The sequence below is a fragment of the Pseudophryne corroboree genome, chromosome 4, assembly GCF_028390025.1.
Source record: "Pseudophryne corroboree isolate aPseCor3 chromosome 4, aPseCor3.hap2, whole genome shotgun sequence".
Lineage (NCBI taxonomy): Eukaryota > Metazoa > Chordata > Amphibia > Anura > Myobatrachidae > Pseudophryne > Pseudophryne corroboree.
Window position 1 is genome coordinate 375,425,963 of NC_086447.1, and position 16,132 is coordinate 375,442,094.

Consider the following 16,132-nt stretch of genomic DNA (forward strand, 5'->3'; position numbering starts at 1 on the left):
TGATTCCGAGTTGTTTGCTCGCTAGCTGCTTTTAGCAGAATTGCACACGCTAAGCCGCCGCCTACTGGGAGTGTATCTTAGCATAGCAGAATTGCGAACGAAAGCTTTGCTAATTTTCTCGTAACGATTACCCCGCAGTTTCTGAGTAGCTCCAGACTTACTCAGCCATTGTGACCAGCTCAGTCCTTTTCGTTCCTGGTTTGATGTCACAAACACACCCAGCGTTCGCCCAGCCACTCCCCCGTTTCTCCAGACACTCCCGCGTTTTGGAACTCGAACGCCTGCGTTTTTCCGCACACTCCCATAAAACGGCCAGTTTCCGCCCAAGAAACACCCACTTCCTGTCAATCACACTACGATCAGCACAGCGATGAAAAAGCTTCATTATGCCATGAGTAATATACCTAGCTTTTGTGTAAAATAACTAAGCGCATGCACTCTGCGAACCTTGTGCATGCGCAGTAAGCGACTAATCGCAGTATAGCGAAAATCAGCAATGAGCAAACAACTCGGAATGACCCCCATGAGTAATTAACATGAATTAAAAACAAATCATCACATTGTAATGAAGTCCAGTAAACATGACACAATGGGAGTTGTAGTGCACCAAGGTCATCCTAGACAGATCCGCACATGACATTCCACCATGCACTGGGCTCTGCCAACAAGCATCCCTGGAATGTTGGCAAGTATGACAGTCACATATCAAAGTAATTCTAAGTGTATCTACTATATAAAAGCGAAAATTCGTCCTTCTGTCTTTCTATACAAATCCACAGTTTACAAGCGACGATCGTTAAATTTTACATACGAGCATATTAAAACATGGCCGAGGCAACTAAAACAATTAGAAATCCCTAGCACCCTTAGGGGGGCAGACAGAAGCACAGAGTATATCAGGAGACAGCATAACCGCGGAATTGCTGGAGCAATGTACTAAAAACTTGGTACACATATGCCTTACAATCTGGGAACAAACACTGTGGGAGGAAGACACCCCTAGCACCCCCAGGGGGTGAGGCAGCAGCACTGAGTATTTCAGCAGACAGCATAACTCTGGAATGCCTGCTGCAATTTACAACAAACTTGGTACACATATGACTTTCATTGTGGAAACAAACACTTTGGGGGTCAGACAGCCCTAGCACTCCTAGGGGTGGGACAGCAGCACAGAGTATGTCAGCAGACAGCATATCTGTGGAAGGCCTGGAGCAATTTACACCAAACTTAGCACACATCTGACTTACCCTCTGGGAACAAACACTGTGAGGGTAACACACCACTAACACCCCTAGGGGTGGGCCAGCAGAACACACTAAATCAGGACATGCATGATATCTCAGTGATGACAGGGCTGCATGTGACAGGGCCAGTGACATGATGTGAGTAGGGGAATGGAGGCAGCAGGAAGCCACAGACTGAGAGTTGTATAGTGGGAAGAGCAGGGTCCCATGGGGGACCAAAAAGGGGTGCGGCCACTAGGGATGAGCGGGTTCGGTTCCTCCTACACTGCCATTGTGACCACACTGACCACCAGTATAATATATATTGTGATTGTCTGCTTAGGAGTACTACTTGCAAGTTGCTGATAGTGTGACCAGTGACCTGACCACCAGTCACCACCAGTTTAATATATATATATATATATATAATTGTATATAATATATATATAATATTGTATACCACCTACCCGTGGTTTTTTTTTTTCTTTCTTCTTTATACATACTACTATAGTAGCTTACTGTAGCAGTCTGCGGTGCTGCTGAGCTGACTGTGTCCAGCAGGTCCGTCATCAGTCATTACATAATAAATATATATACCTGTCCGGCTGCAGTACTAGTGATATTATATATATATATATATTGATTTCATCTCATTATCATCCAGTCTATATTAGCAGCAGACACAGTACGGTAGTCCATGGCTGTAGCTACCTCTGTGTCGGCAGTCGCTCGTCCATCCATAATTGTATACCACCTACCCGTGGTTTTTTTTTTTCTTTCTTCTTTATACATACTACTATAGTAGCTTACTGTAGCAGTCTGCGGTGCTGCTGAGCTGACAGTGTCCAGCAGGTCCGTCATCAGTCATTACATAATAAATATATATACCTGTCCGGCTGCAGTACTAGTGATATTATATATATATATATATATATTGATTTCATCTCCTTATCATCCAGTCTATATTAGCAGCAGACACAGTACGGTAGTCCACGGCTGTAGCTACCTCTGTGTCGGCAGTCGCTCGTCCATCCATAATTGTATACCACCTACCCGTGTTTTTTTTTTTTTCTTTCTTCTTTATACATACTACTATAGTAGCTTACTGTAGCAGTCTGCGGTGCTGCTGAGCTGACAGTGTCCAGCAGGTCCATCATCAGTCATTACATAATAAATATATATACCTGTCCGGCTGCAGTACTAGTGATATTATATATATATATATATTGATTTCATCTCCTTATCATCCAGTCTATATTAGCAGCAGACACAGTACGGTAGTCCATGGCTGTAGCTACCTCTGTGTCGGCAGTCGCTCGTCCATCCATAATTGTATACCACCTACCCGTGGTTTTTTTTTTTTCTTTCTTCTTTATACATACTACTATAGTAGCTTACTGTAGCAGTCTGCGGTGCTGCTGAGCTGACAGTGTCCAGCAGGTCCGTCATCAGTCATTACATAATAAATATATATACCTGTCCGGCTGCAGTACTAGTGATATTATATATATATATATTGATTTCATCTCATTATCATCCAGTCTATATTAGCAGCAGACACAGTACGGTAGTCCACGGCTGTAGCTACCTCTGTGTCGGCAGTCGCTCGTCCATCCATAAGTATACTAGTATCCATCCATCTACATTGTTTACCTGAGGTGCCTTTTAGTTGTGCCTATTAAAATATGGAGAACAAAAATGTTGAGGTTCCAAAATTAGGGAAAGATCAAGATCCACTTCCACCTCGTGCTGAAGCTGCTGCCACTAGTCATGGCCGAGACGATGAAATGCCAGCAACGTCGTCTGCCAAGGCCGATGCCCAATGTCATAGTACAGAGCATGTAAAATCCAAAACACCAAATATCAGTAAAAAAAGGACTCCAAAATCTAAAATAAAATTGTCGGAGGAGAAGCGTAAACTTGCCAATATGCCATTTACCACACGGAGTGGCAAGGAACGGCTGAGGCCCTGGCCTATGTTCATGGCTAGTGGTTCAGCTTCACATGAGGATGGAAGCACTCAGCCTCTCGCTAGAAAACTGAAAAGACTCAAGCTGGCAAAAGCACCGCAAAGAACTGTGCGTTCTTCGAAATCCCAAATCCACAAGGAGAGTCCAATTGTGTCGGTTGCGATGCCTGACCTTCCCAACACTGGACGAGAAGAGCATGCGCCTTCCACCATTTGCACGCCCCCTGCAAGTGCTGGAAGGAGCACCCGCAGTCCAGTTCCTGATAGTCAGATTGAAGATGTCAGTGTTGAAGTACACCAGGATGAGGAGGATATGGGTGTTGCTGGCGCTGGGGAGGAAATTGACAAGGAGGATTCTGATGGTGAGGTGGTTTGTTTAAGTCAGGCACCCGGGGAGACACCTGTTGTCCGTGGGAGGAATAGGGCCGTTGACATGCCTGGTGAAAATACCCAAAAAATCAGCTCTTCGGTGTGGAAGTATTTCACCAGAAATGCGGACAACATTTGTCAAGCCGTGTGTTGCCTTTGTCAAGCTGTAATAAGTAGGGGTAAGGACGTTAACCACCTCGGAACATCCTCCCTTATACGTCACCTGCAGCGCATTCATAATAAGTCAGTGACAAGTTCAAAAACTTTGGGCGACAGCGGAAGCAGTCCACTGACCAGTAAATCCCTTCCTCTTGTAACCAAGCTCACGCAAACCACCCCACCAACTCCCTCAGTGTCAATTTCCTCCTTCCCCAGGAATGCCAATAGTCCTGCATGCCATGTCACTGGCAATTCTGACGAGTCCTCTCCTGCCTGGGATTCCTCCGATGCATCCTTGCGTGTAACGCCTACTGCTGCTGGCGCTGCTGTTGTTGCTGCTGGGAGTCGATGGTCATCCCAGAGGGGAAGTCGTAAGCCCACTTTTACTACTTCCACCAAGCAATTGACTGTCCAACAGTCCTTTGCGAGGAAGATGAAATATCACAGCAGTCATCCTGTTGCAAAGCGGATAACTGAGGCCTTGACAACTATGTTGGTGTTAGACGTGCGTCCGGTATCCGCCGTTAGTTCACAGGGAACTAGACAATTTATTGAGGCAGTGTGCCCCCGTTACCAAATACCATCTAGGTTCCACTTCTCTAGGCAGGCGATACCAAAAATGTACACGGACGTCAGAAAAAGACTCACCAGTGTCCTAAAAAATGCAGTTGTACCCAATGTCCACTTAACCACGGACATGTGGACAAGTGGAGCAGGGCAGGGTCAGGACTATATGACTGTGACAGCCCACTGGGTAGATGTATGGACTCCCGCCGCAAGAACAGCAGCGGCGGCACCAGTAGCAGCATCTCGCAAACGCCAACTCTTTCCTAGGCAGGCTACGCTTTGTATCACCGGTTTCCAGAATACGCACACAGCTGAAAACCTCTTACGGCAACTGAGGAAGATCATCGCGGAATGGCTTACCCCAATTGGACTCTCCTGTGGATTTGTGGCATCGGACAACGCCAGCAATATTGTGTGTGCATTAAATATGGGCAAATTCCAGCACGTCCCATGTTTTGCACATACCTTGAATTTGGTGGTGCAGAATTTTTAAAAAAACGACAGGGGCGTGCAAGAGATGCTGTCGGTGGCCAGAAGAATTGCGGGACACTTTCGGCGTACAGGCACCACGTACAGAAGACTGGAGCACCACCAAAAACGCCTGAACCTGCCCTGCCATCATCTGAAGCAAGAAGTGGTAACGAGGTGGAATTCAACCCTCTATATGCTTCAGAGGATGGAGGAGCAGCAAAAGGCCATTCAAGCCTATACAATTGAGCACGATATAGGAGGTGGAATGTACCTGTCTCAAGCGCAGTGGAGAATGATTTCAATGTTGTGCAAGGTTCTGCAACCTTTTGAACTTGCCACACGTGAAGTCAGTTCAGACACTGCCAGCCTGAGTCAGGTCATTCCCCTCATCAGGCTTTTGCAGAAGAAGCTGGAGGCATTGAAGGAGGAGCTAAAAGGGAGCGATTCCGCTAGGCATGTGGGACTTGTGGATGGAGCCCTTAATTCGCTTAACAAGGATTCACGGGTGGTCAATCTGTTGAAATCAGAGCACTACATTTTGGCCACCGTGCTCGATCCTAGATTTAAAACCTACCTTGGATCTCTCTTTCCGGCAGACACAAGTCTGCTGGGGTTCAAAGACCTGCTGGTGACAAAATTGTCAAGTCAAGCGGAACGCGACCTGTCAACATCTCCTCCTTCACATTCTCCCGCAACTGGGGGTGCGAGGAAAAGGATCAGAATTTCGAGCCCACCCGCTGGCGGTGATGCAGGGCAGTCTGGAGCGACTGCTGATGCTGACATCTGGTCCGGACTGAAGGACCTGACAACGATTACGGACATGTCGTCTACTGTCACTGCATATGATTCTCTCACCATTGAAAGAATGGTGGAGGATTATATGAGTGACCGCATCCAAGTAGGCACGTCAGACAGTCCGTACTTATACTGGCAGGAAAAAGAGGCAATTTGGAGGCCCTTGCACAAACTGGCTTTATTCTACCTAAGTTGCCCTCCCACAAGTGTGTACTCCGAAAGAGTGTTTAGTGCCGCCGCTCACCTTGTCAGCAATCTGCGTACGAGGTTACTTCCAGAAAATGTGGAGAAGATGATGTTCATTAAAATGAATTATAATCAATTCCTCCGTGGAGACATTGACCAGCAGCAATTGCCTCCACAAAGTACACAGGGAGCTGAGATGGTGGATTCCAGTGGGGACGAATTGATAATCTGTGAGGAGCGGGATGTACACGGTGATATATCGGAGGATGATGATGAGGTGGACATCTTGCCTCTGTAGAGCCAGTTTGTGCAAGGAGAGATTAATTGCTTCTTTTTCGGTGGGGGTCCAAACCAACCCGTCATTTCAGTCACAGTCGTGTGGCAGACCCTGTCACTGAAATGATGGGTTGGTTAAAGTGTGCATGTCCTGTTTATACAACATAAGGGTGGGTGGGAGGGCCCAAGGACAATTCCATCTTGCACCTCTTTTTTCTTTCATTTTTATTTGCGTCATGTGCTGTTTGGGGAGTGTTTTTTGGAAGGGCCATCCTGCGTGACACTGCAGTGCCACTCCTAGATGGGCCAGGTGTTTGTGTCGGCCACTAGGGTCGCTTAGCTTACTCACACAGCTACCTCATTGCGCCTCTTTTTTTCTTCTTTGCGTCATGTGCTGTTTGGGGAGTGTTTTTTGGAAGGGCCATCCTGCGTGACACTGCAGTGCCACTCCTAGATGGGCCAGGTGTTTGTGTCGGCCACTAGGGTCGCTTAGCTTAGTCATCCAGCGACCTCGGTGCAAATTTTAGGACTAAAAATAATATTGTGAGGTGTGAGGTATTCAGAATAGACTGAAAATGAGTGGAAATTATGGTTTTTGAGGTTAATAATACTTTGGGATCAAAATGACCCCCAAATTCTATGATTTAAGCTGTTTTTTAGGGTTTTTTGAAAAAAACACCTGAATCCAAAACACACCCGAATCCGACAAAAAAAATTCGGTGAGGTTTTGCCAAAACGCGGTCGAACCCAAAACACGGCCGCGGAACCGAACCCAAAACCAAAACACAAAACCCGAAAAATTTCAAGTGCACATCCCTAGCGGCCACTACACAAAGTGCATCAGAGAAGCAAGATATGCCTATATACTAGATCTTTCATCAACGTAAATTAACAAACTATTATTCTAATTTACCATCCTCATCCCATACCAAAGCACGGGTATTCAGCTATCTACAATGTTATTTATACTGTGTGTTTAATATTTACATTTATTTTTGTAAACAGACATTCTTAAAATCCGGGGCAACGCCAGGTACTCCAGCTAGTATATACTAAATCATCTGTCACAGTAGCAATATTCTGAGCAAATTGGAAGTCTCGCAACAGAACATTTATAGATGGAGTTAAGATCATACATCTTAACATTCAACAATATGCTATGTCAGCATGCCCTCTTTTGGAGTCTATGTAAGTCATTAGCAAAACCAAATGCTCCATCTACATGCAGTAGATCTACATATAGCAGTAGTAGTAGTACATCTACATACATCTACATTCAGCAGACACAAGGTCGTCATGCAATAAGTGATATGCCAGCCAGACTCTTATACCTAAGTTTCCTTTTGATGCTTGATCCAAATAATGTATCACTAACAATGACATTCTGTGAAGTGAAGGAGAAAGGATTAGGATGGTCACCTGTAACACACATGCAATGTTTCTGTGACATGGAAAACAATGGAAGAAATGTTATGGAGTCACCTTCATTGTTGTCCTAGTTGATAGGATAACCAGAAGAGTTGCTTTGGGTGGAGTGTGATGAGATGAAATTAAAACCAAAAAGTTATGTACCCCCAGGTTCCGTTCTCAGCAGTCCGGCTGTCGGTACAATGGTGCCACGTGGTGCCACAGGGACAGCCACGCTCACTGTCCACTCAACCTCTTTCAAACGCGTCCGGCGGTGTGAACAAGTCAGGCGGATGTCATTACCTATTCCCTGTGAATGTCACCTTGCGGGCCCGCCTTACAGTTTTATATACGCTGGTATTGAATAATACATTTCTAGTGCGCCACAAAAGAGACAACTCTTAATTCTTCTCCTCTTTATACGCTCATGGGTTACACAGGTTCTGTGGCTGATTAGACCAGGTATAATGCAGACTTGAGGTCAGCCAGCCACAGAAACTGTATAATTCGTGAGTTTCCTGTTTTAATGGGATAGTATAGTTAGTATAGCTCTCTCTCTCTCTCTCTCTCTCTCTCTCTCTATATATATATATATATATATATATATACACACACAGACACACATAATGGAAAATGATTAATTCAGCCTCTTAGATAAAGAGCTTTATTTCCTTATAAAATATAAGCAGTGATTTAGTCTAGAAATTCCTGTCACTTATGTTTTCCCTTTACCTATATATTGAGGCACTCTGTACAACATTGCCTTATACTTCCTTTTCTACACTAGTCTCATTTTTTTTAAACTAGAAACTCATGTATATTCAGTTGTAATTGATGTAGAAAATGTATATGTAAGATAGCTGTGACTCTGTAGCTTTGCTGCTGGTTACTGTGACATCACACCTAGCCTGTGACATCACTAGCCCGTGACATCACAATGCTTCTTCCTGTAACATTCTATCTACAGCTGCTGACGTTTCCAGATTCCATGCAGGAAGACAGGTAGGAGGAGGTGAGTCCTACATAGCAGGGTATGATGGAGGGGGGTAAGGAAGACAGAGTGCAGTATAGTCAGCTGAAAGGCAAGACAAGATAGGCAGAACAGGGAATACAGGTACAAGGACACATAAATAGGAGAAGCGCAGGAAGGAACAACATATTTAGGAATAAAAATGTAGCGTTACAGGAATAAAGTTGGCAGTATGGAGGATAAGCACACATACAGGGGATGCAAATAACCTGGGTCTCTATGAGGCAGGATCGTGGCTTTGGGATGAAAAAGTTAATAAAATAGATAAATGGGATATTGATAACTTTGAAAATATCTTGTTTGGGAAACTGGTTGACTCATGGACATTTTATTGTACTTAAACTAGTACTATGCTTGATGATAGTCTTTTGTGTTTTTTAGATCATCTGGCAAAGAGATTTGCAGAGTGTCGGGTGACCGGCAAAGAGATCTGCAAAGTGTCAGTTGAAGACGACGGGAGGGGTCACAGAGGAATTAGTGACTGGAGAATAGCATGCAGTAGGTAAGTCACCATACTTGTGTAAGTGTGTGTGTGTGTGTGTGTGTGTGTGTGTGTGTGTGTGTGTAAACATAGGGTCTATGGTGGGGGAGAGCAGACAATACAAAACATGCAGAAGGGGGAAACTTGGTATAGCACATACAGATGGTGTGGGGGCACAGTACAAAAACATAGAAATTGTGGCGTACTCTATAGGACATATAGAGGAAGGACATACACTTTTGTGGGTTGCGAGATGTAGAACATACTGTAATACAGAAAAACATAAAGGGTGGGGAAAGCATGACACAGAACATACAGATTGGGGGAAGAACAATACAAATCAGGGGAGATAGTGAAATGGCTGACATTTACAGTATATCAATGAACTGGGGGCAGGTGTACAAAGCCTGGGAGAGTGATAAAGTGGAGAGAGATAAACTAACAACCAATCAGCTCCTAGTTGTCATTTTTCAAACACAGCCTGTAACATGGCAGTTAGGAGCTGATTGGCTGGTACTTTACCTCTCTCCACTTTATCACTCTGCAGGGCTTAATACATCTCCAGCATAGAATAACCAAATGATGAAATGATACTGAATGGTATAAATGATGTGAATTGGAGCTGTAACAAGTGACTGTTTCCCTATCTTTACATATAATAAAGGTGACATAGTCCTTTCCCTAGAGTACTTCTCCTTACCGCTCAGGGGGCCTGATTCAGATGCGGACGCAGAGCTGCTGTTGCACCAAGTGGCTCAATGCTTTTTCACTGTGCATGCGTGTAAGCTGCACTGCGCACGAAATGAAATCAAGCTCACATAGAGGATCCCATTGCAAAGTGATTGACAGGAAGTCAGCGTTTGAGGTGGTAACGGGGGTGGCTAACTATATACAGGCGTGTCAGGTCCGTTCAAACGCCATTCCATGTGCGTGCATAAATTACCCATTGCGACCTGTGTTGCTACTGGAGAGCCCCCTGTGTCTAGGAGACTTGCTCAGCCTACGACTGCTCAGACTCACGATGCAATTGTGAACAACAAGATTGCAGCAGCGATCGCTTCAACAACCACAACTGAATCAGGCCCACAATTACACCATTATATTTTATTATTTTATCACATTTAACAACTAAGGGGTCAGTTTAATTAGGTGCGAGTTTGTCTTACAACAGCCGCACTTTCCGGTAGCCCCATAGGCTGAATCTGGCCATGAAGGGTGTGAGTTTGGATGCTGTTGAAACGTTGCAGCAATGGTAACTCGTACCTAATTGGATAGACCCCTAAATGTTAGCAATTTATAGCTTTTATTATTTACTGGTCAAATGTCTTTTCTGAAGGTACCCACTAATTACAATAAGAGAGAACTTATCCCCCCAATGTGTGTATTGTATATAAACAATGGGCCCTTTGGGATAATTGTCCTTATTTTAGGTATTTTCCATGTCCTCAGTAGTTAGAGTAACATATTTACATAGAGAGATGTTTCTCTCTACACAACCACACCACTGTTTGCAGTTTGTCCCTCTGCTTGTTCATCCACTAACAATGATTTTTCATCTCTTCCTCTTCGTCTACACACAGTGGGTGATCCCTGAATAGCTGGCCTGGGAGGAGAGCTGCGGGCACATGCTCCAAATGTTGGGACATATACATTACCTATTAGGAGATGCGGTAAAGATGCCGGCTGTCGGGTTTATGGCAGTCAGAATACTGACACTGTGATCACGACACCCTTCAGAATCCCGACGTTGGAACTCCGAATGGGCAAGGATACAGACGCCCGTATCCCCACGATCATAGGTTTGGGGCTGGGCAAGAGGGTTTACGTTTAGGCATCAGGCACGGGGGGAGTGGGGGTGGTTAGGCTGCGGTGGAGGGAGGGTTAGGTTTACGCATCAGGTGGGGGGGTTAGGTTTAGGCTTCAGACGGGGGTTAGGGTTAGGCTGCAGGTGGGTGGAGGTTAGGGTTAGGCTGCGGATAGGGTGGGTTAGGCACCCTCAGGGGAGGTTAGGCTATGTGGGAGGAAGGATTAGGTTTAGGCATCAGGCGGTAGGGTTAGGTTTAGGCATTAGGTGGGGGGGTTAAGTTTAGGCTGCGGGTGGGGGGAGCTTAGGGTTAGGCACCCCCGGGAGTGGTTAGGCTACGGGGGAGGGAGGGTTAGGTTTAGGCGGGACGATTAGGTTTAGGCATCAGATGGGGGGTTAAGTTTAGGCTGTGGGTGGAGGGAGGTTAGGGTTAGGCTGCGGGTAGGGTTGGTTAGGGTTCGGCACCCCTGGGGGTGGTTAGGCTGCAGGGGAGGGAGGGTTAGGTTTAGGCATCAGGCGGGGGGGTTAGGTTTAGGCGTCAGGCGCTGGGTTAGGTTTAGGCTGCGTGTGGGGGGAGGTTAGCGTTAGGCTGCGGGTAGGGTGGGTTAGGGTTAGGCACCCCTGGGAGTGGTTATGCTGCGAGGGAGGGAGGGAGGGAGGGTTAGGTTTAGGCAGCAGGTATGGAGGGGGGGGGGGTGATTAGGCTGCAGGAGAGGGAGGGTTAGGTTTAGGCAGCAGGGACGAGGCTAGGATTAGACACCTCCGCAGGAGGGTTGGACAGAAAGGGGGGAGGTTAGGGTTAGACTGCGGACAGGCAGGGTTAGGGGGGATGGGGAGAAGGTTAGGCATCAGGCAGAGGGGTTAGGATTAGGCTGTGGGTGGGGGGAGGTTAGGTTTAGGCAGCGGGTAGGGTTGGTTAGGGTTAGGCACCCCCAGGGGTGGTTAGGCTGTGGGGAAGGGAGGGTTAGGTTTAGGCATCAGGTGGGGGGTTAGGTTTAGGCATCAGGCGGGGGGTTAGGATTAGGCATCAGGTGGGGGGTTAGGATTAGGCTGTGGGTGGGGGGAGGATAGGGTTAGGCTGCGGGTGGGGGGAAGTTAGGGTTAGACTGTGGGTGGGGTGGGTTAGGCACCCCCGGGAGTGGTTAGGCTGCGGGGAAGGGAGGGTTAGGTTTAGGCAGCAGGGATGGAGGTTAGGATTAGGCACCTCCACCGGAGGGTTAGGCAAAAAGGAGGGAGGTTAGGGTTAGACTGCAGACAGGCAGAGTTAGGGGGGTGGGGAGAACACCCCTTACTCACCCCTGTCGGTCTTTTCTGTACTGGGATCCTGGCATCCGTATGACAACCACCGAGGTCCCATGCGCTGGGATAGCATACTGACCCCTCTATTAGTACACCTCTTAATGCCCAGAGGGAAGGGCGATCCTGAGGCCATGGTTCCCCAGAGGTTTCCCCCCAAGGGGGTTTTCCTCTCCTGAGTGCTGAAGGATGACTCTTCGTGAGTCCAGAGGTGTAGCTTTTATGCCATAATGAGTACCAATTTCATGCCCATCCCTGCAATGTATAAGAAGTAAAATAATTGCTAATGCAATCACTTTACTTCTGGGTTTAGACCCTGGCTGCGCTAGTTGACATGTGCAATCGTCAGACTGCATATGTGAGAGCAGACAGTAATGAAGAGGGATCCCAAGTATCCTTCTCCTGGGAATTATTGCATAATATAGCCCACAGGCTACAAAAGCCATTTAGAAATGGCATTAGCTGCTAGGCCAAGCTCTGAAATGCTTTGCATTCTGGAGCTTGGTGAGTTTCACAGTTTACCATCTGCCGTAGAAACTTTTGGTGGCTGCTTTTGTGTTCAAAATAGGAGGAACGCAATAGATATCTCAAATATCCATTGCAGTCCCCAATACATACATTCAGGGGCTGGTTAATATATTTGTGGGCAGCCCCAAAACCGACTGTTTTTGGAGATGTCTCGCAAATATTATTTATTAAACATTCCACTTAATAAACTTTTTATATTTTAACATAAACTAAAAAATGTTTTATGTATTCATTGACTGAGTCTCCTGTCTTTACTGAATGCTAATTTCACAGGGTCCGCAAATTATCACTGATATAACTGTTACTCTACTGTCCTGCATAGCATGTCCTGTATAGCAGCCATATATTTTATATACAGAACTCTTGGGGAGATGTATCAAGCCTTGGAGAGAGATAAAGTGCAGATGTCCAAACCACCCAATCATCTTCTGTCACTTATCTAGCACAGTACATGAAATAATACCTGTAGTTAGAAGCTTAATTTGATTTGGGCAAATGCTCAACTTTATCTCTCTCCACGGCTTGATACATCTCCCGGAAAATATCATGTCTTCCTTTCACTTAATTAACAAGTCAAATTCATTAATTGTCTTGGAAACAGGGTAAGAAATTCACAGTATAAAATAATGTTATAAAGGCTTGTCAATACCTCCTGGTACATTTACATTGATTTATTATTCACATTTCTTCCATGCCAGACAGGGGTGGATTGGGAACGTAAAGTGGCCCTGGAAATATATGAAAAGTAGCCTCATGTAGGTTGGAGTAAGTCAGCTATAAGCGGGGCCTAACACAAATTGGGCTTAAGCAAACTGTTAGCATTACCCACAGTGGTAGTAAGCAAGGCTAATGCAGCATGGTAGTCACAGCACCAGCAGGAGGATCATGTCACAGGAGGTGGAGATCACACCGGTGGGTGAGGCATTGCACTGGTAGGAAGTCACATCACCTACAGGGGGATCCTGTCGTAGGAGGTTGAGCTCACACCAGTGGGTGTGGTATTGAACTGGTAGGCTTTCACAGCACCAGCAGGAGGATCCTGTCACAGGAGGTGGAGATCACACCAGTAGGTGAGGCATTGCACTGGTAGGCAGTCACAGCACCGGCAAGAGGATTTTGTCACAGGAGGTGGAGATCACACAGTAGGTGAGGCATTGCACTGGTAGGCAGTCACATCACCAGCAGGAGAATCATGTCACAGGAGGTGGAGATCACACCAGTAGGTGGGGCATTGCACTGGTAGGCAGTCACATCACCAGCAGGAGAATCATGTCACAGGAGGTGGAGATCACACCAGTAGGTGATGCATTGCACTGGTAGGCAGTCACATCACCAGCAGGAGAATCATGTCACAGGAGGTGGAGATCACACCAGTAGGTGGGGCATTGCACTGGTAAACAGTCACATCACCAGCAGGAGAATCATGTCACAGGAGGTGGAGATCACACCAGTAGGTGGGGCATTGTACTGGTAGGCAGTCACATCACCAGCAGGAGAATCATGTCACAGGAGGTGGAGATCACACCAATAGGTGGGGCATTGCACTGGTAGGCAGTCACATCACCAGCAGGAGAATCATGTCACAGGAGGTGGAGATCACACCAGTAGGTGGGGCATTGCACTGGTAGGCAGTCACATCACCAGCAGGAGAATCATGTCACAGGAGGTGGAGATCACACCAGTAGGTGAGGCATTGCACTGGTAGGCAGTCACATCACCAGCAGGAGAATCATGTCACAGGAGGTGGAGATCACACCAGTAGGTGAGGCATTGCACTGGTAGGCAGTCACAGCACCGGCAAGAGGATCATGTCACATGTGGTGGAGATCACACCAGTAGGTGAGGCATTGCACTGGTAGGCAGTCTCAGCACCAGCAGGAGAATCATGTAGCAGGAGGTGGAGATCACACCGGAGGGTGAGGCATTGCACTGGTAAACAGTCACATCACCAGCAGGAGAATCATGTCACAGGAGGTGGAGATCACACCAGTAGGTGGGGCATTGCACTGGTAGGCAGTAACAACAGCACCAGCAGGAGGATTGTGTGATTGGGTACAGTGTGTGCGGTACACATCCATGGGGCCCACACCACACACCTTGTACCCATTATTCCAATACTTTGGAGTCCCACGTTGGCAGCAGTAGTACTGCAGAAACCACGTGGAAAATACAGTAGGAAAATCACTGAGAAAATGACCACCGTACCATTTTTCTGGAGACCTGCACATTCGCACTAGAGTCTGTGACAGTGCTAGGGTCCCCTAGTGACCCTAGTGCCCAGAGTCTATTGTTCTGCCGGCTAGAGATGAGGGAGCCCGGACGGAGACTGCACATGGGCCTCCTCCTCTCTTAATGCGTCCCTGCTCACACCCCAGCTCCCTTACTTGCTCCCCCACCACATCATGCTGATAACCATACCCCCAACTCCCTATTATGCCAATAAGAATGGTCAAACACTGCAATTTTTATCTGAGCTGTGTTGTCCTATATAATTTCCCCCCTAGCTTTCCCTTATGACATGTCAATTGTTTTTCTTTAAAAAATAAAAGGAAACAAAAAAAAAACGGAAAGCAACTACAGATATTTTAAGGTCAAATGCTGAAATAATTGAACTGGATTGTTTAGCATTACGTAAACATTTCTACAGTGTTCTCTTTTCTCCACTGCTGTAGGTTGCCATATTAGGAGTATAGAGGTGGGTTTGTCCATTTAACACAGCAGACACCAAAGTGTGGAACCTTGAAAGACTTAAGGCAAGATGTAATAGTGCCCGAGATTGACGAAGGTGCGGGATGCTGGCCCATCATGGACTTTTTTTTACAGTAGCAGTCATTTACAAGGCATGGTTTTTCGCTTTAAAAAAATGTCCGAGTTCGGCTGGCATCCCGCACCTTAGGCAATCTCGGATGCTATTTAATCTTGGCATTACTGTGCAGAATAGTGCTGTGTGGATTGGTCACCAATACACTGGGGAAGGACCAGCGAGTCACTGTAACTGAAATGATTGTGGAATCAGCTTTTTGATCTGTAACAAGGCCGATTAGGATAGTGGGGGTAATTCAGAACTGATCGCTCGCTAGTGTTTTTTACAGTGCTGCAATCAGGTCAGAACTGCGCATTCGTATGCACCACAATGTGCTGGCGCACTGCACAGGTACAAAGCGGATCGCCGCTCAGCGATGGGTTTGTGCGAAGAATCCATTAGCACCAGCGATCGCAAGGAGATTGACAGGAAGAAGCCATTTGTGGGTGGCAACTGACCGTTTTCTGGGAGTGGTTGGAGAAACGCAGGCGTGTCCATGCGTTTGCAGGGCAGGTGTCTGACGTCAATTTCGGAACCCGGACAGGCTGAAGTGATTGCAGCGGCTGAATAAGTCCTGGGCTACTCAAAGACTGCACAAGATCTGCTTGTACAGCTCTGCTATACATGCGTTCTCACACTTGCACAGCTAAAATACACTCCCCTATGGGCGGCGATTATCTGTTTGCAACAGTGCTAAAAAACCCTAGTGAGCGATCAGGTCTGAATTAGGCCCATTGGCCTTAAGTTGTAGAATGAATGGCCTTAGCT

At 46.6% G+C, this 16,132-nt stretch overlaps 1 long non-coding RNA gene across 1 annotated transcript; it reads left to right on the plus strand.

Moving 5' to 3' along the window:
• Window positions 1-8,424: 8,424 nt before the first annotated feature.
• Window positions 8,425-10,772, plus strand: LOC134911438 (uncharacterized). Its single transcript, XR_010176568.1, has 3 exons — window positions 8,425-8,536; window positions 8,834-8,954; window positions 10,514-10,772. It is a non-coding gene; the product is annotated as an uncharacterized LOC134911438 (long non-coding RNA).
• Window positions 10,773-16,132: the final 5,360 nt, after the last annotated feature.